Genomic DNA, 24,579 nt, shown 5'->3' on the forward strand with positions numbered 1-24,579 from the left:
ATGCCACTATGCCCTACCCCTTCCTCCCTTAATTTGTATCTCGTCAGGTATTTGGTCACAGCAATGAAAAAAGTGACTAGTACACCTATATGGTAAGTTTCCAGGTCAGCCTGAGCTACAGGGTGAGATCTTGTGTCATAATGAATTAATAAAAATACAAGATATCTCAAAACATGTTATGACTAAATGCCAAATTAATGACAGATCTGCAGGAACTCAGTGAAGTTTGTTCACTAAAGTTGTGGATAAATTGCAGATAATTACCAAAATATGGGCAAGATACACTTAAGACACTTGGAAATAAGTGTGTGTTGTCCATAGCCTCTTCTTAGGCTGATAGTAACAAATTCTAAATATCTTTAGGCCAAATGTAACTAATACAGTTTTATAAATTCCATCTTTCTTCAAATAAGATTATCTCTTTCTAGAAGCAATCACAGGCCTAAGGAGATTTACAGCACTTGAAAGCATTTTTTCCTTCCCTTTTAATGAACAGATTAAAACTTAATCCCAAGGTCTGTCTCTGTGTCAAAGTATAATTATGGCATGAGTCATTCCAAGTGGGATATTTTCATGTGCACTTCAAAATCATTAAGCTTTGGGAAGGAAAAAATACGATGTTTTGGAAGTTAATTAAGGAAGTGATGTTTGGTAATGAATCCTTTGCACTATTGGGCTCTTAGGAAAAAAGAATTTTACCCCAGGATTTTCAAAGCCCAGGTGCATGGTAGCAACTTCAAGAAAAACTCCCATTTCATCTCTTCATTGCTACCTCTCAGACAAGGTGATCCTGAGGTTTTGGCCCATAGCCCATAGGTCAGCAAGTACCAAAGTGGAAAAATGGCCTGTGGTGGTTTGAATGAGAATGGCCCCCATAGGGTCAGATATTTGAATACTTGGTCTCCAGTTGGTGGCCCTGTTTGGGTAGGTTTCAGAGGAAGTATGCCACTGGGGTTGGGTTTTGAGAGCTTAAAGACTTACACCATTTTGAGTTCTTTCTGTTACCTGTTTGAGGTTAGCGATGTGAGCTCCCAGGGATTCCTGCGACCATGACTGCTGCCAAGCTTTCCTGGAGTGATTGTGATAGACTCTTATCCTCTGGAACTGTAAAGCCAAAATAAACCCTTCCTTCTACAAGTTGCCTTGGCCATTGTGTTTTATCGCAGCAGTAGCAAAGTCACGAATACAAGGACCATCCAGTTTCCAAGCCCTTCCTCAAGGAGCAAAGGTGGCCGTGAATGGGGAACTGTTTTTTGTTGTGATGCTGAAGAAAGAATAACTAAAACTTCACTGGTACTGGCAAGATTGTTCAGCAGTTAGCAGTACTTGTTGCTCAGTCCTGAGAACCAGAGTTGAGATCCCCACACTCATGTCAGACAGCTCACAGACACCTGTAACTAACTCTAAGGCACCAGTTCTCAACCTGTGGGTTGTGACCCCTTTGGGGGTTAAATGAGCCTTTCACAGGGGTCGTATCTCAGATATCCTGCATATCAGATTTTACATTATGATTCATAACAGTAGCAAAATTACAGCTATGAAGTAGCAATGAAAATAATTTTACGGTTGGGTGTCACCACAACACGAGGAACTAACTGTATAAAAAGGTCGCAGCCTTAGGAAGGTTGAGAACCACTACAAGGGATCTGGTACCCTCTTCTGGCTTCTGAGGTGTGCACATACACTCACATAGACACACACACACACACACACACACACACACACAAATAAATAATCAAATAAAATTTAAAACTTTATTGGTGTTCACAGAGTGAAACACACACACAAACCAAGGCCTGTTGGAGCAGCTGAGGCTCCACACCACAGCAATGACCTTCAGAGTAGGCATCAACACCCCTCTCACCTTTCTTTTTCCTTGTGGAGAGGACAGCTGGTTGTATGGGATGATGGCCAGGAGACATGCTTGTTGCTTTTCAAACATTTAACTCCCTTTCTTCAAGTACAAAGGGAAACAGTCTGGCTTCAGTGGGTCAGAGCTTAGACTCTGGAGCCAGACAGCACCGAAACATTTCACAGCTGTGTGGTGTGCTGGCTAGTTTTATGTCAACTTGACACAAGCTAGAGTCATTTGGAAAGAGGGAACATCAATTGAGAAAATGCTTCTCATAACACTGGCCCATTGGCAAGCTTGTGGTGCATTTTCTTTTTTTTTCTTTTTCTTTGTTTGTTTGTTTGTTTGTTTGTTTTTGAGACAGGGTTTCTCTGTGTATCCTTGTGCCTTTCCTGTGACTCACTCTGTAGACCATGCTGTCCTCAGACTCACAGAGATCCGCCTGGCTCTGCCTCCTGAGTGCTGGGATTAAAGGTGTGGTCCACCACCGCCCGGCACATTTTCTTAATAGTGATGGGCATGGAAGGGTCCAGCCTATTGTGGATGGGGCCATCCCTCAGCAGGTTGTTCTGGGGTATATAAGAAAGCAGGCTAAACAAGCCTTGGGAAACAAGCCAGTAAGCAGCGCTCCTCCACAGATTCTTCTTCACTTCCTGCCTCTGGTTTCCTGCCATGTTTAAGTTCCTGCCCAGACTTTCTTCAGTGATGGACTGTGATATCTAAGTATAAACCAAATAAACCCTTTCCTCCCCAATTTGCTTTTAGTCATGGTGTTTTATCATGGCTATAGAAACCCCTGAACAATATTTGTAGTCTCTCAGTCCCCCAATTTCTGTAAAATAATGGTGATAGAGTATTGTCTCCAATCAGCTGGATGATGGTTCTTTTGTTCTACCCAGAAGAAATCATGGCAGGTCTCAGGTATAACAAGAACTTTATAAGTGTTACAGCCCTCATGCAGACCTGTGACATGGAGACCTTTAATCTTGCAAGTGTTAAAGTTCTTTGTTCAGCCCTTGGCTATTAAGACACTAAGCCTTTGGTGGCAGCCAGTATTAGCTTTCAGCCTCTGGTCTGAGATATTGGCCCTATGACTTGGCATCTCTCTAGAATGCTTCTGGTGACCAGTGCCTGTGGTTCTCTTCTCTGGCTCCTTGCATCATTTTATCCTTTCTTAGTCATCTCCTATCATTACTTCCACATCATTTCTTCATGGCTTGGTTGCTCTTGAATGGTTCTGTTACCCCTTCAGCCATCAGACAGTGATTGCCTGATCTCTTCTACAATTCAGTGTCTTGCTGTTGAGAGAACTCAGGATACCCATCTCTGCAATTGAGAGCTGCCTGGGACCCAGTATGTTGTTCAGGAACTGGGTACCAGGTATGGTTGGGGTCACTCAGGTGGGGATACCAATTTTTCATCAGTCACTAGATGGGTCTGATACTGGGCTAGTGGGTGGCACCAAACAGTCTTAAGTCTAAGGCATACCTACAGGATCTTTATTTATTGGGCTGGCAGCATTTCAGGTGAGAATGTACACTGAAGTGTTTTTGGGCTTTTTCTTTTCTTTTTTCTTTCCAATACAGGGTTTCTTTGAGTAGCCTTGGCTGTCCTGGATCTAGCTCTGTAGACCAGGATGGCCTCAAACTCACAGAGATCTGCCTGCCTTGGCCTCCCGAGTGCTGGATTTTCTTTTCTTTTTGGTATCTTTTTGTGCATGTCTATAAGTGACCTCAAAAGAAACATGAATACTATCAATTTTGAAATCACACATCAACTTAGCAAATAGATAGTCACAAATACAGAACCTGTGACTGGCAGGAATCTCTTGTAATTCTCTATGCAAAAAGATCACACTCAGCTGGTATAATGTCCATGCTTATAATCACAGCACCCAGGAGGCTGAAGCTGGAGAATCTAGTGAGTTCTAGAATTCTCTGGGCAACCTGGTAAGACTCTGTCTCAAAAATATAAAACAAGGGCCAGTGAGATGGTTCAGTGGATTAAGGTACTTGTTGCCAAATCTGACAACCTGAGTTTAATTCCTAGGACTCACATTGTGGAAAGAAAAAATGAACTCCCAAAAGTTGTCCTCTGACTATCACACACATGTCATAGCAGGAGCACCCCCCTATACAATAACAAATAAATGTAATGGTGATAAAGCCTAGAGGCTGTTGGAAGATCAGGGGCAGGAAAGGAACACCTAGATTGGAGGTTTGTAATAGGTACGGTATTACTGTGGAGGGACATGGAAGATACTTGAGAGAACAGGCAACATGACTTCTATGTGGAAAGAGGGAAAAGTGCAGAGTCTGTTAGTTAGTATGTGGGATAGCAGATGGTTTTACTACAATGAACAGAAAGCTTGAGATGTGGCTTAAATGAGTCCATATTATTAGCTCTTGTGCCTGGGAGCTCTAAGAGCAATGTGGGTTTCAGGCAGAAAGTGATCTGCCAATCACTTTCATGGCAATCTTAGCAGGTTTTGAATTCTGGTTCTAGATGCGGGTGAGGAGGAGAGAGAGAGAGATAGGGTGGGAGAAGCCCAGGCTCCATAATATGGAGTACAAGAGAGACAAGAGACAGGGAGAGAGGCAGGAACACCCAGGTAAGAGAAATTGAGAAGGCAGGTTGGAGACCGTTGGAGTCTGTCCTGCTATCATTGTGCACCAAAGCCCTGCTTCAAAGTCTGGCTGCTGTGATATTCATGGAACTATTTGAATGAACACCACAGCAGAGCAGGAAGTGAAGGATCATAGGACGGTGGGAAGTGAGGATATATGGTTGGGAGGTACACAGTGGTCAAATATCTTAAAAAGAAACATTGGGCTGGGTGATGGTGGTGCATGCCTTTAATCCCAGCACTCAGGAGGCAGAGGAAGGCGGATCTCTGTGAGTTTGAGGCCAGCCTGGTCTACAGAGAGAGTTCCAGGAAAGGCTCCAAAGCTACACAGAAAAACTGTGTCTGAAAAAAACCAAAAAAAGAAGAAGAAGGAGGAGGAGGAGGAAGAGGAGGAGGAGGAAGAGGAGGAGGAGAAGGAGAAGAAGAAGAAGAAGAAGAAGAAGAAGAAGAAGAAGAAGAAGAAGAAGAAGAAGAAGAAGAAACATTGAAAGAAAAAGAATTTTTTCCCTATTCCTATTCTGTGGATGTCTATTACAATATGGAAAAGGAGGTAATGCCATGAATTTTGAAAAAGGACTGACCCTTGAGGATTGACTCTCAAAAGAACCCTGGCTCTAGTTTAAACCTCTCACTGGGTAGTCATGAATTTTAACAGTGTTGATCAAAGCACCTTGAAGAACTCCACTTCTTTATCTGGGAAAATATGATAAGCATGATGATGATCCATGGTTACAATCAATACATTTCTTGACAGCCAGGTGTGGTAGTTCAAGCCTTTAATCCCAGCATTTGGGAGGCAGAGGCAGGTAGATCTCTGTGAGTTCGAAGCCAGACTGGTTTACAGAGCAAATTCCAGCCAGGGCTACACAGAGAAACCCTGTCTCAAAGAACCAAATCAAATCAAACAAAAACAAAAACAAAAAACCAAAACAGCAACAACAAAAATCCAAAACCATGTCTTGATTTCCTTGTGATCTATATGTAGTAAAAATTCCTTTGACTTTTTTCCAATCTATTTTCTTACCTATCAACATTCTTTTCTAATCTGTAAACCTGTACAGTGCCTCTCCTAAGCCACATTATAATCTAATTTTCTTCTTTCATTCTTTTTTCTTTCTTTCTTTTTCCCTTTCTTTCTTTCTTTCTTTCTTTCTTTCTTTCTTCTCCTCCTCCTCCTCCTCCTCCTCCTCTTCCTCCTCCTCCTTCTTTTTTTTCCTGAGAAAAGGTTTTTCTGTGTAGTTTTGGTGCCTGTCCTGGATCTCGCTCTGTAGATCAGTTTGGCCTCAAACTCACAGAGATCCACCTGGCTCTGCCTCCCAAGTGCTGGGATTAAAGGTCTGTGCCACCGCCACCTGGCATAATCTAATTTTCTAAGGAAAAGTTCTTTGGGTGAAAATAACCATCCCAGAGACTGGCAAGATGACCTGAGTTTGAGCCTCAGAACCCATGTGAAGGTAGCGGAGAGAACCAAGTCCACAAAGTTGTCCTCTGACCTCCACAGCAGTGCTATGGCACATAACCACTTCTCCCCACATCATGACCACCAAAGATAGTGGAGACTACCTGAGGCCTAGTTAGCACCCCTTTCTGGTCAGAAAAAGACCTGTTAACTACGTGAGTTGAAGTTTCCAGAAAAAAAGCCACATGAACTTAAAACACTTTATAAGCCTGATTAAATGATTGTGGGAAGCTAGAACATATAGGTTGGAAGCCAAATTATCTTGGGTTAGCCCTTGAAACAGTCATTCACTACTTTATGTGTTAACTAACATCCTGTGACTATCGCGTGGAATCATTTGGGAATGTACAAGCAGGTACATTACTTCCCTTACTTCCAATGTCCAGATGTCATTAGATAACAGCTGAGGCCTGTAGCAGATTTCCTCATTTTACTGTAACCCACCACTAGTGTATTCTGGTGTATTTGAAAATTGTGGTTGATATATCGTGCACCCCAATAAGCTTATCTGGGGGTCAGAGAACAGAACAACCACTAGATAGACATAGAGGTCAGAAAATGGTGGCACTCACACCTTTAATCCTAGCATCCCGGAGGCAGAGATCCATCCGGATCTCTGTGAGTTCAAGGCCACACTGGAAACAGCCAGGCATGGTAACACACACCTTTAATCCCAGGAAGTGATGGCAGGAAGCAGAAAGGTAAATAAGGCGTGAGAACCAGGAACTAGAGTCCTTTTAAGCTTTTAGGGTTTTGAGTAGCAGTTCAGCTGAGATCCATTCGGATGAGGACTCAGAGGCTTCCAGTTTGAGGAAAAAAGATCAGCTGAGAAGTTGGCAAGGTGAGGTTGGATGTGGCTTGTTCTGTTTCTCTGATCTTTCAGCGTTCACCCCAATACCTGGCTCTGGGTTTGTTTTAATCAATAAGACCTTTTAAGATTCGTGTTACAGAAAATTGTCTTGGTTACTATGTTGGAATGTAATATTTGGGATAACCTGAATCTGTGTTCCCTGGCATGGTCATTCATATTTGGCTCTAGAATAAATCACTTCTTATTCCCTTTGAGGTGAGAGGGCTTATTGTTGTTGTTGCTGTTTTTGTATTTTTGCATTGGCAACTATCTCATAACTCAGTCTACATATTTTCTGGCCTTTGTCTCATGGTTTTCTATATATTCTCTTCAGGCACGGTGGGGAGAAATTAGTAGCAACCTGCTCCCTCTGGCCAAACAATAAATAATTCTATTTTCCTTGCCAGTTTCCACTTCCTAATTTCCCATGGAATACAGGGAAACAAGGTGCTGAATTATGAGTCAAGATTCAGATAACAAGCAGAAGAGGAGAGGGTTTGGTTCCTAGGCAAAGGCAGGAGAGGGAGAAACAAATGAACAAAAGGCAGGTTAGTCATTTCCAACCTGTTTCCTTGTAAGGCAAGAGCAGGAGTCAGAGCAGCAAGGAAATAGTGGATTAGTTAACACTGTAACATTTCAGGTTACTTCTTTTATGTGAAGATTAAAGCAGACAGAAGGAACTTTATTATCAGCCCAATTTCCATGGGCCTGTGGGGAAACCTGCCCATTCTCTCTCTAATCCTAATTTCTTAGGTCAACTAAACAGCTTGACTTCAGCTTGGTGCTATGGAACTTTGGTGTGATGACTCCACCTGGCCTGGGACCAACAGCAAGGCTTAGAGCAGACTAATAGCTTCCTCTAGTTTTTATTTAACTATGGGGAATCGTTCCCTTTGGAGGCTGTAGAGAGAAGCCCTTTCATTTTACAAATTTTCATAAAATACACATGCATACAATACCACTTTAACCATAGGAGGGAAGCAAAGAATTCCACCCCAGCTCTCTTTTTACTTTTTGTTTTGAGACAGGGGCTCATTAAGTTGCCAGGCAGCCTCCTGCCTCAGCTTTCCAAGTATCTAGAATTATAGGCATGTACCACCAATCCTGGCTTATTGTAATTGTTTTTTATTTTGCTTTGTATTTTTCAGAAAAGGTCTTGCTATGTAGCCCTGGCTGGTAATAATCCTGCCTTCACCTCAGAACTATTTGAAATACAAGTATGTACTACCATGCCCGACTTCTTTTTCTTAAAAAAGAAAAAAAATGATGTAACACACTCAACACAGCTAGCAGCTTGTCTCTTTTATTTAATAATGCATCTTTGCAGCATGATCTTTAAGAGTGAAAGGATTTGCTTTCATGCCACTGTCTTTGATGTAAAAATAGCTACTTTTCAGAAAAGCAAGTGACTTTTAGGAAAATTCCACTTGAAACAATCTTCTAAAAATGTCAATGTTAACTTTACTTCATAAGAGGACAGAGAGATTTTCAACAAGAATAAGGATGGAGGTTATATGTCCATTTATGAGAAAAAGGGCACTTTGGTTATGTATGAATGCAGGCATTAAGAGTGACAGGTACTAGGTAGGCTGCCCACAGACCTTCTCTTCTCGCTCTATTCCCCCAAACCCAATCCCACAGTCTCCTCCCTGGCACTGCAACAGAAAACCAGCTGTAGCCTTCCTTCCCTTTCCATATCTCCTGTGGGTCCCACAGACCATCTTTTACTAACCTCCCTCCCTTGACTCATCACTGTGTCTCGGCCCCCAAACCTAGCAGGCACCCCTTGCTAAACCACAGGCCACCCCTGCCAGAAAACCAGGTAGGCTGCCCACAGATCTTCTCCTCTCTCTCTGTTCTTTCAGATACAATCCCCAGTCTTGTCCCTAGTGCTGAAACAGAACACCAGCTGCAGCCTTTCTTCCCTTTTCCCACATCTCCTGTGGACCCCACAGACCATCTCCTCATAACTCCCCCCCCCCCCCCCGCCACACACACTTGTTGCTTTATTCCAGACTTCAACCTTCAACTCCAGCAAGCAACCTCTGCTAAACCAAAGGCTGCTCCTCCCAGGGCAACAAGTAGGCTAAAGGCAGGCCCACACCTCTCTTACTGCTCCAGAGACCCAATCCCCCAATCTCATCCCCAGATCTGTGGAAGGAAACCTGCTGTGGTCTCCCTTTCCTTCCCAACTCATCCCCAAAGAATCACAAAGACCTTCTCCAAACTTTTTTTCCCTAACCCATGCTTGTTAACCAGCCTCTAACACCAGCAGGCATTCCCTGTGAACACATCAGCTGAACAGGCCAGGAAAACAGGCAACACACAGCCATCACACTCTCCAAAATCCAGAGAGGAAACAGAAATCAAGGAACACCCACACAACAAACACAAATCCAGAAATCAGCACCTAGACCTATAATCATCCCAAACCAGATGCCTAGGCACCAGAGTAAAAACACAATCAATAAGAGCCAGGGCAATATGTCTCCACTAGAGCCCAGCTATCCTACCACAGCAGACCCTGAATACTCCAGCATAGCTGAAGCATAAGCAAAAGACTTTAAAACAGCCTTTATGAACATGATTGGGGTCTTTAAAGAGTAAATGAATAAATCCCTTAAAGAAATACAGGAAAACACAAACAGACACTGTAAGGAAATAAAACTGTTCAGGACCTGAAATGGTTAGTAAAATCAATATAGAAAAACCAAACTGAGGGAATTCTGGAAATGAAAATTTTAGCAATTCAACAGGAAGTACAGCAAAAAGCTTTACCAACAGAATACAAGAGATGGAAGAGAGAATCTCAGGCATTGAAGATATGATAGAAGAAATGGATACATCAGTCAAAGAGAGTGTTAAATCAAAAAAGGTCCTGACACAAAACATCCAGGAAATCTGGGACACTATGAAAAGATCAAACCTAAGCATAATAGGCATATAGGAAGGAGAAGACTCCCAGCTCAAAGGCCAAGAAAATGTTTTCAACAAAATCATAGAAGAAAAATTCTCTAACCTAAAGAAGAAGATGTCTATAAAAGTACAAGAAGCATACAGAACACCAAATAAATTGGACCAGAAGAGAAAATCCCCTTGATGTATAATAATCAAAACACCAAACATAGAGGACAAAGAAAGAATATTAAAAACTACAAGGGGAAAAGATCAAGTACCATATAAAGGCAGATTTATTAGAATTACACCTGACTTCTCAACAGAGACTCTAAAAGCTAGAAGGGCCTGGACAGATGTGCTACAGACTCTAAGAGACCATGGACGCCAGTCCAGACTATTATACATAACAAAACTTTTCAATCATCATAGATGGAAAATGAATACATAGCATACCCAAACTTACGGGACACAATGAAAGCAGTGGAAAGCTAAGAGGAAAGTTCATAGCACTAAGTGCCTACATAAAAAAATTGGAGAGATCTCATATTAGCAACTTAATAGAGCACCTGAAAGCTCTAGAACAAAAAAGAAGTAATCACACCAAAGAGGAGTAGACAGCAAGAAACTGAGTACTGAATTCAATAAAATAGTTACAAAGAGAACAATGCAAAGAATCAATGAAATGAAGAGTTGGTTCTTTGAGAAAATCAACAAGAGAGAATAAACCCTTATTTGAACTAACTAAAAGGCAGAGAGAGAATATCCAAATTAACAAAATCAGAAACAAAAAGGAAGACATAACAACAGACACTGAGGAAATCCAAAGAACCAAAAGGGCATATTTGAAAACCTGTACTCTACCAAATTGGAAAATCTAAAAGAAATGGTAATTTTCTCAATAGATACCACTTACCTAGTTAAATCAAGATCAGATAAACAATTTAAATAGGCCTATAAACCATAGTGAAATAGAAGCAGTCATTAGAAGTCTCCCAATGAAAAAAGCCCAGAGCCAGATGGTTTTAGTGTAGAATTCTCCCAGACTTTCAAAGAGTTAGCACCAGTGTTCCTCAAATTATTCTCAAAAATATAAGCAGAATGAACACTGCTCAATTCATTTTAAGAGGCCACAGTTACCCTGATACCCAACCACATAAAGACTCAATAAAGAGAGAGAATTACAGACCAATTCCCTTCTGAACATAGATGCAAAAATACTCAATAAAACACTTGCAAGCCAAATACAAGAACACATTAAAAAAGATCAAGTAAGCTTCATCCCAGAGATGCATGGATGGTTCAACATATGAAAATTGGTAAATGTAATCCACCATATAAACATACTGAAAGCAAAAAAATACAATCATCTCATCAGATGCAGAAAAGGCCTTTGACAAAATTCAACACCTCTTCATAATAAAAGTCCTGGAGAGATTAGGGATACAAGGGACATACCTAAACATAATAAGGGCAATTTACAGCAAGCTGACAGCCAACATCAAATTAAATGGAGAGAAACTCAAAGAAATTTCACTAAAATCAGGAATGAGACAAGGGTATTCACTCTCTCAATATCTATTATCTGGAGCAAGAAGACAACTGAAGGAGATCAAGGGGGATACAAATTGGAAAGGAAGAAGTCAAAGTATATTATTTGCAGATAATATGATAATATATATATAAGTGACCCTAAATATTCCACCAGGGAACTCCTACAGCTGATAAACACTTTCAGCAAAATGGCTAGGTACAATATTAACTTTAAAAAAAAATTAGTAGTCCTCCTATACACAAGTGACAAATGGGATCAGAAAGAAATCAGGGAAAAATACCTTTCATAATAGCCCTAAATAATATAAAATATCTTGGGGTAACTTTAATCAAGCAAATGAAAGACCTGTGTGATAAAAACTTCAAGTCAGTTGGGCAGTGGTGACATATACCTTTAATCCCAGCACTCGGGAGGCAGAGGCAGGCAGATCTCTGTGAGTCTGAGGCCAGCCTGGTCTACAGAGTGAGTTCCAGGATAGGCTCCAAAGCTATGAGTTCCAGGATAGGCTCCAAAGCTACAAAGAGAAACCCTGTCTCAAAAACAAAACAAAACAAAACAAAACAAAAAAACTTCAAGTCTTTGGAGAAAGAAATTGAGGATGATATCAGAAGATGGAAAGATCATCCATGCTCATGGATAGGCAGAATTAACATAGTAAAAATGGCCATCCTACCAAAAGCAATCTATAGCTTCAATGCAGTCCCCATCAAAATTCTAACACAATTCTTTACAGACTTTGAAAGGACAATACTCAACTTCATATGGAATCCAGTACAATAAAAGAACTTTTGGATGTATCATCATCCCTGATTTCAAGCTGTACTACAGAGCTGTAGTAAAAAGAAAATCTGCATAATACTGGCACAAAAACAGACACATTGATCAATGGAGTCAAATCAAAGACCCAGACATAAATCCACACACATATGGACACCTGCTTTTTGATAAAGAAACCAGAATTACACACTGGAAAAAAAGACAACATCTTCAACAAATGCTGCTGGTCAAATTGGATGTCTGCATGCAGAAGAATGCAAATAGATTCATATTTTTCACCCTGCACAAAACTCATGTCTCAGTGGATCAAAGACCTCAACATAAAACCAGATGCACTAAACCTGATAGAAGAGAAAGTGGAGAGTAGCCTGAATGCATTGACACAGAAGATTACTTTCTGAACAGAATGCTGATGGTAGAGGCACTAAGATCAATGGTTAATAAGTGAAACCAAATGAAACTTGAAAAGCTTCTGTAAAGCAAAGGATACTGTCCATCAGACAAAGTGGCAGCCTACAGAATTGGGAAAGATTTTTTTTATACCAAATCCACATATGATAGAGGACTAATCTTCAAAATATATAAAGAGCTCAAGAAATTAGATATCAAAAACCAAATAATCTAATTAAAAATGGGGTACAGATAAGAAACAGAGAGTTCTTAATAGAGGAATCTCAAATGGCTGAGACATGCTTAAGGAAATGTTCAACATCCTTAGCCATTAGGGAAATTCAAATCAGAGTGACTTTGAGATTCCATCTTAAACCTGTCAAAATGGTTAAGACCAAAAACACAAGTGACAGCTCATACTGGTGAGGCTATGGAGCAAGGGGAACCCTCCTTCATTGCTGGTGGGAGTGCAAACTTGTATAGCCACTATAGAAATCAATATGGTAGTTCCTCAGAAAGTTGAGAGTTGATCTACTTCAAGACCCAGCTATACCAGTGTGGTGGATTGACTAAAAATGACCCTCATATGCCCACAGGGAGTGGCACTATTAAGAGGTGTGGCCTTGTTGGAGGAAATGTGTCACTGGGGGGTGGGCTTTGAGGTTTCAGAAGCTCAAGCCAGGCCTAGTGGCTGACTGTCTTTTCCTGCTGCCTTCAGGTACAGATGTAGAACTTTCAGCTACCTCTCTAGCACCATGTCTGCTTGCATGCCACAATGTTGCCTTGATGATAATGGACTAAACCTACGAACTGAAATCCAGCCTCAATTAAAAGTTTTCCTTTATAAGAGTTGCCATGGTCGTGGTGTCTCTTCACAGCAATAGAAACCCTAACTAAGACAACCACTTTGGGGCATATACCCCAAGGACACTCTAAACTACCAAAAGACACTTGCTCAAACATGTTCATTGCAGCTATATTCACAACATCCAGAAACTGGAAACAACCTAGATGTCCCTCAGTAGAAGAATAGATAAGGAAAATGTGGTACATTTACACAATGAAGTACCACTCAGCTGTTAAAAAAATGACATCATGAAATTTGCAGGCAAATAGATGGAACCAGAAAAAAATCACCCTGAGTGAGGTAACCCAGACCCAGAATAAATATGGTTTGTATTCACTTATAAGGGGATACTTGCCATTAGGCAAATGATAACCAAGCTACAATCCATTGAACCAGAGAGGATAGGTAAAGAGGAAGGGTCTAGGTGTCTAGGTGGTGCACAGGGAGCTCTCTGGGAGGGGGAAATAGATTAGATTTTCTGAGTGGATTAGGGGCAAGTGGGGATGGGAGGTTGGGCACAAAATAGAGGGAGAGATTGCGGGAAGAGACAGGTAGGATTTTGAGGGCATTTGGGGGTGATGTGGGAACCTAATGCAGTGGAAACCTAGTGCAAAATATGCCAAGGCAATGGTGGCACAGAACTTGTGGGAGTAGCCAACCAATGTCTTATTTGACTAAGGTCCACTCCATGAGAAGGCACCTATACCCAACACTGCTTGGGTAATGAAGAACCAGAGACTAGATAGCCCAGAGACCTAGGGTAAAATCAAATACTACTGATTAAAAAAAAACAAACAATGATTCCTAATGATATTCTGCTATACTCATAGATCAGTGCCTTATCCAGTTATCATCAGAGAGATTTCCTCTGGCAACAAACAGCCAGACATTAAGTGGAGAGAGAGTCTAAGTTGGAGGTCTCCATAAAATCCCTCTCCTCAGAGCTCAGGGAATCCAAGGAAGAGGAGGAAGAAAGATTGTAAAAGCCAGAGGGTATGGTGGACACCAAGAGAACAAGGCTTTCTGAATCAACTACACAAGGTCCATAAGAGCTCAGAGAGACTGAAGCAGCAAGCCCAGGGTCTACACAGGTCTACACCAGGGCCTCTGTGTATATATTATAGCTATTATCTTAGTATTTGTCTTGGGGGATCTATTGCTATGTGAAGAGACACCATGACCACAGCAACTCTTATAAAGGAAAACATTTAATTGAGGTAGTGGTTTCAGAGGTTCAGTCCATCATCATCATGGTGGAACATGGTGGAATGCAGGCAGATGTGGTGCTAGAGAAGTAGCTGAGAGTCCTACATCTTGCAGACAATAAGAAGTGGTTTGTGTCACTGGGAGTAGCTTGAGTAAAGGAGACCTCAAAGACCACACTCATAGTGACACACTTCCTCCAACAAGGCCACACCTGCTCTAACAAAGCCATACCTCCTAATAGTGCCACTCCCTATGAGCTTATGGGGACCAATTACATTCAAACTAATACAGTATTTTTTATGGGACTCCTCATTGTGAGAACAAATGAGTCTCTGACTCTTGTGCTTGCTCTTGGGACTCTTTTTCTTCTGTTGGGGTGCCATGTCCAACTTCTATATAGTTTTTGCATCGTCTTGCTATATTTTATTTTGTCATGTTTGGTTGTTATCTCTTAGAAGCCTGTTCTTTTCTAATGAGAGACAGAAAGGGAGTGGATTGAGAGGGAGGGGAGGTGGGAAGGAACTGGGAGGAGTAGAGGGAGGGGGAAACTATAATCAGGATCCATCATATGGAAAAGAATCCGTTTTTTAAAATTTTTATTTTATTTGCATTGTTGTGTTGCAGGGTATTTGATCACATTGTAAACTCCAAGATTGCATTATTTACTGAAAAAAAAAAAAACAGCTTCTAGCTGTGGTGTGGCTCTGTCCTAGCACACACCTTTAATCCAAGAGTTTTTTGCTTGAATATTGTCAACAGGATTAAATAAAATCAACCATAGGTCAAGAGGGGGAGCAAGCAATCTGTTGACAGGAAAAAAACATAGAGGGTAGTAGGAAGTCAGGAGGAGAGAGAGAGAGAGAGAGAAGAAGTAGAAGGAAGGGACATTTGGTTAGAGGAGGTTTTCTTTCTTTCTTTTTTTCTTTCTTTCTTTCTTCCTTTCTTTCTTTCTTTCTTTCTTTCTTTCTTTTTTTTTTGATAAGGCAGGAGAAAGCTCTCTTTCTGGGACAACAGTAGAGGAGGAAGAAGCTGAGTGCTTTCTCTATCTCTTTGAGCTGGCAGGTTTTCACCCCAATATCTGGCTCTTGAGTCTTTATTGATAAAATAAAATTATAGAGACTTAGTTAAAAACATTGGTGTTTTTGTCTGCTTGTATGTCAGTGTAAGGGTGTCAGTTATAGACTGTTGTTATAGACAGTTGTTAGTTGCCATATGGGCACTGGGAATTGAACTTGGGTCCTCTGGAAGAGAAGTCAGTGCTCTTAAGTGCTGAGCCAGCTCTCCAGCCCAAGAATCTATTTTCAATAAAGTTTAAAAAAAAAAAGAGTGACAAGTTCATCTGCTGGGCAGTGCTTCCATGGTAACACCTTACATTAAGCACCCCATCTTGGTGGCAGAGAGATCAAAAGATCTGGGTTGGAATCCTGGCTCTTCCATACACTAGGTATATGACTGCTGGCAAACTGTGTCCCATCATCTTCAAAGTGAGGGGAGTAGGTTGTAGCTTGAGTTTTCCTGCCTGGCCCACAGTCAAGGCAAATCTCTCTCACCTGCCAGTCCCACAGCCACTCAGACCCGACCAAGTAAACACAGAGACTTATATTGGTTACAAACTGTATGGCCGTGGCAGGCTTCTTGCTAACTGTTCTTACAGTTTAAATTAATTCATTTCCATAAATCTATCCCTTGCCACATGGCTCGTGGCTTACCAGGATCTTCACATGCAGCTTGTCATGGTGGCGGCTGGCAGTGTATCTCTGACTCAGCCTTCCACTTCCCAGCTTTATTCTCCTCCTTGCCCCGCCTATACTTCCTGCCTAGCCAACGGCCAATCAGTGTTTTATTGATTAATCAGCAACACATTTGCCATACATCCCACAGCAGTAGGTTGCAAGTTATATTCCTTATAATCTTTCATTTTGCAATTTGGGAACAGATACCGATATGACAGGCTGAAGACTAATTTGGTTTTGTAGTTGTTTGCTTTTTGGTTTTGTTTTTTTTTGTAGGTGGACATTTTCTGTCCCAACTGCCAGCTCCCAAATCATGACCTGGAGACTTATTATTAATTATAAAAGTGTGGTTAATAGCTTAGGCTTGTTTCTAACTAGCTCATAACTTAAATTAACCCATTTCTGTTAATTTATGTGTTGCCATGTGGTTCATGGCTTTACTTGTCCTCCACCATGTCTTGCTTACTCTGTGTCTCATGGCAACCCCACCTTTCTTTTTTTTTTTTTTCAATTTTTATTTTGCAATACAATTCAGTTCTACATATCAGCCACGGATTCCCTTGTTCTCCCCCCCTCCCACCCCCTCACCTTCCCCCCCAGTCCGCCCCCCATTCCCATCTTTTCCAGGGCAAAGCCTTCCCCGCAGACTGAGATCAACCTGGTAGACTCAGTCCAGGTAGGTCCAGTCCCCTCCTCCCAGGCCGAGCCAAGCGACCCTGCATAGGCCCCAGGTTTCAAACAGCCGACTCATGCAATGAGCACAGGACCCGGTCCCACTGCCTGGATGCCTCCCAAACAGATCAGGCCAATCAACTGTCTCACCCACTCAGAGGGCCTAATCCAGTTGGTGACCCCTCAGCCATTGGTTCATATTTCATGTGTTTCCGTTCGTTTGGCTATTTGTCTCTGTGCTTTATCCAACCTTGGTCTCAACAATTCTTGCTTATATAAACCCTCCTCATTCTCACTAATTGGACTCCCAGAGATCCACCCGGGGCCTAGTCATGGATCTCTGCATCCAGATCCCTCAGTAGTTGGATGAGGTTTCTAGCACGACAATTAGGGTGTTTGGCCATCCCATCACCAGAGTAGGTCAATTCGGACTGTCTCTCGACCATTGCCAGCAGTCTGTTGTGGGGGTATCTTTGTGGATTTCTGTGGGCCTCTCTAGCACTTTGCTTCTTCCTATTCTCATGTGGTCTTCATTTACCATGGTCTCCTATTCCTTGTTCTCTCTCTCTGTTGTTGATCCAGCTGGGATCTCCCGCTCCCCCAAGCTCTCTTTCCCTCGACCCTCGCCCTTCACTACCCCCACTCATGTCCAGGCTGTTCATGTAGATCTCATTCCATTTCTCTGTCATTGGGCGATCCCCATGTCTTTCTTGGGGTCCTGTTTTCCAAGTAGCCTCCCTGGTGATGTGAGTAGCAGTCCAGTCATCCTTCCACATCTAGTATCCTGCTATGAGTGAGTACATACCATATTTGTCTTTCTGAGTCTGGGTTACCTCACTCAGGATGATTTTTTCTAGATCCATCCATTTGTCTGCAAACCTCATGATGTCATTGTTTTTCTCTGCTGAGTAGTATTCCATTGTGTATATGTACCACATTTTGTTTATCCATTCTTCAGTTGAAGGGCATCTAGGTTGTTTCCATGTTCTGGCTATTACAAACAATGCTGATATGAACATAGCTGAACAAGTGCTCTTGTGGTGTGGTTGAGCATTCCTTGGGTATATGCCCAAGAGTGGTATAGCTGGATCTTGGGGGAGATGAATTCCCAATTTTCTAAGAAAGCACCATATTGATTTCCAAAGTGGTTGTACAAGCTTGCATTCCCACCAGCAGTGGAGGAGAGTTCCCCTAGCTCCACATCCTCTCCAGCATAAGGGGCAACCCCATCTTTCTTCTTCCCAGCATCCTCTGTATCTGACTACCCTGCCTATACCTCCTTCCTAGCTAATGGCTGTTTAGCTTTTTATTAAATCAATAAAAAGGTGCCTTGGCAAAGACACATCTTCACAGTGTACAAAAAGATTATTCCACAACAATTTTTAGGTAAGGTCTTACTATGTAGCCCAAGCTGGCCTGACACTCATTGTGTAACTCAGGCTGGCTTTTAACTCAAGGCAGTCCTCCTGCCTCAGCCTCTTGACTGCTGGAATTTCAAGAGTAAGTCACCAAACTTTGCTTTGTCTTTTGATTTTTGAGACAGAGTCTTGCTTTGTAGCTCAGGCTGGACTTGATTTTCCAGGCTCTCTGTCTCAGCTCCCTAAGTGCCGACATTACAGGTGTTTGCCACCATACACTGATCCCAGTTTTGAATCCCAAACCTTTCATTAACTTGCATCATGGCCTTGAGCAAGACAGCCAGCTCCCTTTGGCTTCAGTTTTTTCTTGTCCTAATCATTGTTGTTTTGAGAAAGGATCTCATGTAGCCAAGGCTGCCTAGAACTATGTAGGGAAGGATGACCTTGTGCTTCTGATCCTCCTGTCTCCACCTCCTGAGTGCTGAGATTATAGGCATGCACCATGGTACCTGGTTTAGGTAGTGCTAGGTATTGATCCCTGGGCTTTGGGCATCTAGGCAAACAACTTCATCAACTGAGCCACATCCTCAGCCCCGTGCCTCAGTTTATATATTCGTAAACTGAGAAAGCTACATTAGTGTTCAGAAATCTCTGACATTCTAACATAGTGAATCTCACACTTGAACTCAGACCTTAACACTTTGGCTCATTTAAAATGCAGGCTCTGAAGCAGGCTCCCAGAGTGGAGCCTGAGATTCTTATTTGTGCTGGTTTCCAGATGAGGTTTTATGGTGGTATTTTATTTGTACTGAAATGTGATTTTAATTGTATGTTAATAAATAAAGTTGTCTGGAGGTCAGAGCTATTAGAGCCATAGCAAGAGTGTAGCAGTGGTGGCGCACGCCTTTAATCTCAATCCCAACCATAGAAGACCTGACGAGGCAGTCATGTGTTTGGGTTTACAACCAATGAGAAGGCAGAACAGAAAGACTATAAAGACAAACATACAGGAAGTAGCTCCCTTTTGGAGAGCTCTCTTGGCTGAAGCAGGAAGGGTAAGGCTCTTAGTTCTGACCTCTTGGCTTTCTTCTCTGAATCGGCTCTGTGTTTCTTATTTAGTAAGACGGTTGGTTACATCTACAAGGTTTGATGCTGTTCTAGAATAAAATGGTGTTTCAAGCTTTCAAGTATCAGGAAAAAAAATTTTTTTCCCTAAGACTTGGAAATGGATAAAAGGTTTCTGTATGTCCCTGGGTGGCACACAGAATAGAAAGTTTTATTCTACAAGAGTGTGCACCCTTGCTGGCCTCCCTATGGACTACACTCCTCTATGTAAGAACAGAAGCTAAGATGGAGAATATGCAGTAGTGGGATGGATTGTTTATGGAGGTACAATTGACTTCAGCTCTGCAGGAAAGATGGCTCTTAGACATTGTTTTTTGCTTTACTGGACATCATTTTGCAATATTAGCAAATTTTGATATTCTGAACTTCTCACCTGTGTTCTTAGGATTCTCTCTTAAAAGATAAAGTATAGTTTCACCAATGCTCCTTTGAAATTCCTTAATTTATTATAGGCCAGAAGTACTTGCTCAGATGTGTGCAGGGCGATGGGGCACATTAAACTCCTAAGTGTTCGTTGAGGCAGCTTGTTTTCCTATCTGCCAGTATACTTTACTCCTACTCTCCTCTGGGCTAGGCAATTCTCCTGGGCTTGTATCATCTGATATGGTGGATGAAAGTGCTTCAACAATCACCAGGCCCATAATAATCAAAAAAGTCAGACAAACCAGCCCAGTAGACAGCTTCTGCAGCGCTAAGATTCAAATCCTGACCTTGAACCACTACAGAGCTCTTTTTATCACCTGCCGCCTTTATTCTTTAGTATCTCTCCCGTTTCTGCTACAACTGTAATAATGAGACTTCCAGGTAAGTAGAATTTGTTCAAGTCAGGAAAGCCACAGGGAGGGCGAGGCCTGGGCGGGGCCGGCCCGGGGCGGGACCGGTCTGGGGGCGGAGTCAGCGCCTCCGCTCGGGCACCTAGCTCTGCCTCCCTGGCTCCTCCCCTCCTGTCTGTGTCCGCGGCCTCCGCTTCTGATAAAGTTGTTGTTCTGCCAACATGGCGGCGCCCAGAGTGACTCGCGGGGCTTCGTTCGTGCAATGCTTTGGGGAATGAGGCAGAAGCGAGCTGCAGGCCAGAGCCTGTGAGCAGGTAACCCCCAGCTGGGGCTCAGGAGGACGAGAGACAGGCCCTGCTTAGCCCCAATCGCTAGGGGCAGGAGGTGAAGGTGCGGACTGGCTCCGGCAGTCCCTTGCAGTTTTCCAAACCCGGAAAAGCTCCGAAATTCTAATTTTCAGGTTCTTTCTGCCGTGGACCCTGTTCACAGCTCCGAATTCTTGCTGAGAGAAACGCACATCTTCACATAACTTTGAATCCTCCTCTACTCCTCGCCTAACCCCGGTCCCCAAATCTTCACTCCGGAGTTGGGGATTTGGGCCCGGTCAAAGATCATGTAGTAGTACATCTGGATCCACAGTATATTAGGACCTGCCCGTCCTCAGAAGTCATCTGGATCTACCACCTTACAGGCTCACAGCTTTAGAGAAGGTGGAGTTCCAAATAGGAAATGACTTGCTTGAGGTCCTGCAGGAAATTAGAATTAGCATCGCCTTTTCTTTCTTTTTTTTTTTTTTTTTTTTTTTTTGGTTTTTTCGAGACAGGGTTTCTCTGTGTAGCTTTGCGCCTTTCCTGGAACTCACTTGGTAGCCCAGGCTGGCCTCGAACTCACAGAGATCCGCCTGGCTCTGCCTCCCGAGTGCTGGGATTAAAGGCGTGCGCCACCACCGCCCGGCTAGCATCGCCTTTTAACATTGTGTTTTGCAAAACATGTTTGTTGGGGTGAGGTGTATGTTTACTTACTTGTTTTATTTCTTTGAGACCGGGTCTTGCTGTATATTCCAAGTTGTTTTAAGCTTGATATGTAGCCCAAGCTGGTCTTGAACTTAGAATCAGTCCACCAGTTCAGCCTTCTGAGTGTTGAGATTGGACATGCACCCACCTTCCTGACCTAACTTGATTTTTTCCCCCCTTTTTTGGAAACAGGGTTTTATGAAGCTGGCCTCGAACTCCCTAATCCTCCTGCCTCTGCCTCTAATTAGGTTTCTTGCATATTTTGGGAGCACATGGATGCTTTATATGCTTCTCCTTTGTGTTCTAGTTCTTCATCTGTTTCCTACTGTTTTCCTATTTATAACCATCATTTGGGCCCATTTCTCAGGTCCGTCATATTCTCAGTTACTTTAACCTTAAGCCCATAAAGTGAGATCAGGTCAGGGCTGAATTGAAAGAGGAGTACAGGGAGGGGGTTGGTGGGCAATGTTTTGGAAAGACAGAAGAGACAACATTCCAGCAAGTAAGGAATTTAAGATGAACCAGAGCTAAGGAAGAAAGGGTCCAAGCTAATTGTAAATGTAAGTTGTGAGACACATCTTTCCCATTTAGTGTAATGCCTATTAGGACTTCCATAGAGAGTTACTTAAAGTGGCCCCAGAATTATGCTTAGGAAGTAGGGTTAAAACCCCAAAGTTCTCATAGGCATCAGTGCAGACACACTGTTTCTTCCTAGTATGTTCTAATAAATAAGAATCTGAGGGTGATTGATCTTGGGCCTATGCTGAAGAGTGTGGGCTTTATTTTTTGCACAGCGGGGAATGGAACCAGTGGCCTTAAACATTACCAGGAAATTACTCTACCACTAAGCTATATCCCACGCCTCCATATTTACAGTATTTATTTGTTTTATTTTGTTTTTGGTGCTGGGGATTGAACCCAAGGATATGCTGAACATCAGTTTTACATGCCTAACCCTTGGATTTTCTTAACAGATTTGTTTTAATTTTATTTACGATTTATTTTTAAGTGTGTGTGTGAGTGTGTGTGTATGTGTGCGCGCGCGCACATGAGTGTGGGTGGCTCTGGAGGCCAGAGGTATCAGATCTTTCTGAAGCTGGAGTCATAGGCAGTTATGAGTCACCCACTATGGGTAATGAGAACCAAATTGGGATCCTGTGCAAGAGCAGTCTGTTCTCTTAACTGTTGGGCGATCTCTCCTGCCCCTTGCTTGTTTATTTAAAGGCGGGGTCTCATTGTATAGCCCAAGCTTCCCTGCAACTCATGGTAGCCCGGGTTGCCCTGGCACTCTTTGTTTTGTTTTGTTTTTTGAGACAAGGTTTCTCTGTAGCAACAGCGCTAGCTGGTCTGGAACTTGCTTTGTAGACCAGGTTATCCTGGAACTCACAGCGATCCGCCTGCCTGCCTCCTGAGTGCTGGGATTAAAGGTGTGCACCACCATTTGGCTTTGTCTTGGCACTCTTGACAGTTGTCTTACCTCAGCCTCCCAAGCTACTGGCATTCCAGGTGTGAGATATCACTGATTCTTAACCACCCTGACATACACGTTGCTGAATTGTTTCAAAGAGGTCTTCTCAATATATATTCCTACCAGCAGTATATACAAATAATTATTTTTATTCAAACAATTTTTTGCCAATATGATAAGCAGGATATTTAATTGTTTTTATTTCTTTGATTAGTTGTAAAGTTGATCTTTTCGTAATTTTTTGGCCTTTGTTATGTCTTATCAACTCCCCCCACCTCCATTTTCTGGTGCCATGGATTGAATCAAGGGCCTTGGACTTGCTAAGCAAGTACTCTACCACTAACCTATACTTCCATGCCTACATCTTTGCCTATTTAAACATGGTTTTGGGTTTCTCTTCTCATATGTGAACTTTTTATGGAGCTGTAGTTTGAGACAAATAATGTCCTTCAGCAAATTGTTTACTCGTTAGCAATTTGTTCATATATTTTTTTAAAATTTTCCTTTCCTTCCTTTCTTCCTTCCTTTCTTTCTTTCTTCCTTCCTTCCTTCCTTCCTTCCTTCCTTCCTTCCTTCCTTCCTTCCTTGCCGCTGCCTTCTTCTTCTTCTTCTTCTTCTTCTTCTTCTTCTTCTTCTTCTTCTTCTTCTCTCTCTCTCTCTCTCTCTCTCTCTCTCTCTCTCTCTCTCTCTCTCCAGGGTTTTGCTATGTAGCTTAGGCTGGTCTTGGACCTAAGATCCTCCTGTCACAGCCTCTCGTGCTGAGATTATAAGTATGTTCTACCACACAATTTATATATTTCTGCCATACAGATATTTTATGATTTTAGAGTAAGACTGATTATCTGTGGCACTTTAAAAAAATTCTTATGGGGCTGGAGAAATGGCTCAGTAGTTAAGAGCGCTAGCTGCTCTTCTAGAGGTCCTGAGTTCAGTTCCCAGCAACCACATGGTGGCTTACCACCATCTGTAATGAGATCTGTACCCTCTTATGGCTTGCAGGCATGCAAGTAGAACACAGTATACTTAATACATAAATAAATAAAAAAATTCTTATTATCTGAGTTTGATGATGTGTGGTGCCTATAGGCATAACATTTGGGAGGCTTATTCAAGGTCATCACTATCTGCAAGGCTAGTTCAAGGCCAGCCTGGGCTATATGAAACCCTGTCTCAGATTCCTACTTCCCCCTAAAACATTGTGATTTATGCCAGTTTATGGTTTGAGGTGGAGCTTTAATTTAAAATTTTCTCAAATACATTGAATAATTAGTCATTTTCAGAGCCAGCTGTGATGGCACACATGTAATCCCAGCACTGAGGAGGCTGAGTCAAAAGAATAGAGAATTGGAGGACAGCCTGGGTGAGATTCTGTTATTTTTATTTTTATTTTTTTGATGTACATATGTGCATGCACAAGTGCACACATATGGAGTCCAGAGGTCAATGTTAGGGTTTTAAAAATTTTAATTTAATTAATTTTATGTGTATTATTTCATTAATGTGTATATGCATGTGTATGAGTATATATCTCTGTATCATACGTGTGCAGGAACCCTTGGAAGTCAGAAGAGACATTGGATCCCTTGAACTGGAGTTGTAGATGGTTGTGAGCTACCCTGTCCGTGCTCTGTAGGATCTGTAGGAGCTGTAAGTGCTCTTCTACAACCAGCCATCTCTCCAACCTCCAGTGTTAGGTGTCTGTTATCTCTCTCTACATTAGTTTTTGCAACAGGGTCTCTCACTAAAACTGGAGCTTAGTGATTGGCTAACTTGGCTGGTCAGCAGGCTCTCACCCAGGCTGTCCTCCTATTTCCACAAACCCCATTCCCCAGTGCTGGGTATACAGTCATATGTGCTGTCATACCTGTAGGGATTTTTATGTGGGTGCTGGGGATTTGAATTTAGGTACTCATGCTTATACTGCAAGCACTACCCACTGAGCTACCCAAGCCACAGAAATAGTTCCCTATTACTTCCTAA

At 42.3% G+C, this 24,579-nt stretch overlaps 1 protein-coding gene across 1 annotated transcript in view; it reads left to right on the forward strand.

Moving 5' to 3' along the window:
* The first annotated feature begins 20,318 nt into the window (after positions 1-20,318).
* Lars2 (leucyl-tRNA synthetase 2, mitochondrial) overlaps positions 20,319-24,579 on the forward strand; it is a 111,091-nt gene continuing 106,830 nt past the window's right edge. The window contains exon 1 of the mRNA XM_059269005.1: positions 20,319-20,432. The gene's annotated coding sequence lies outside the window, so the exon portion shown is untranslated. The remainder of the gene's footprint in view (positions 20,433-24,579) is intronic.

The sequence above is a fragment of the Peromyscus eremicus genome, chromosome 7 (assembly GCF_949786415.1).
Source record: "Peromyscus eremicus chromosome 7, PerEre_H2_v1, whole genome shotgun sequence".
Classification (NCBI taxonomy): Eukaryota; Metazoa; Chordata; class Mammalia; order Rodentia; family Cricetidae; genus Peromyscus; species Peromyscus eremicus.